Source organism: Alligator sinensis, unplaced genomic scaffold (assembly GCF_000455745.1).
Source record: "Alligator sinensis unplaced genomic scaffold, ASM45574v1 scaffold19_1, whole genome shotgun sequence".
Taxonomy (NCBI): domain Eukaryota; kingdom Metazoa; phylum Chordata; order Crocodylia; family Alligatoridae; genus Alligator; species Alligator sinensis.
Window position 1 is genome coordinate 449786 of NW_005841916.1, and position 770 is coordinate 450555.

A 770-nucleotide genomic window follows, 5' to 3' on the forward strand; every position below is an offset into this window, starting at 1 on the left:
GAGGCAGGCTTCGGCTTCCTTGACAATGACCCACACATCACGACGAGAGACATGCTCAGTTGGGATGGGCTTCACCTGTCCCCCAAAAATAAGAGTGTGTTCTCTTCTAGGTTGGCGGATCTCCTCCGGCGGGCTTTAAACTAGGCTTGTCGGGGGGAGGGGATGATGAGGGCAGGGAAAGCTGTGGACCACCAAACCATGTGGCACCCACAAGGACAGCCCAGCCAGAAGAAGGAGAACATCAGGAACCTGCAATCCATGGGGCGACCAGCAGTATACCACAGGTAAGCAATAAGCAGGTAAGCAATAAGGGGCCCTTTGGGCATCAGAGCCAGGGGGCAACAAAGGCGCCAGTTACAGGGCTCTAGTGCCTATATACTAATGCTAGGAGCATGGGGGACAAGCAGGATGGACTAGCGCTCCTGCTTGCAGAAAACACCTACGACTTTGTAGGGCTAACAGAAACCTGGTGGGATCCTTCCCACCACCGGGCGGTACACATTGAGGGTTATAAGCTGTACAGAAAAGATAGAGTGGGAAAGAGAGGGGGAGGGGTGGCGCTCTATGTCAATGAGCGATATATATCGACCCTTATCAAAACGGAATCGAAGGAGGAGAAAGTAGAAGGATTGTGGGTTGTTACATGGAGGTCAAGGAGAAAAGGATTTGGTGGTAGGGGTCTGCTACAGACCCCCACACCAACAGGAAGAAATAGATTTGAGGCTCATGAGGCAGCTCTCGGAGACCATAAAAACTAGGGAGGCGGTAGT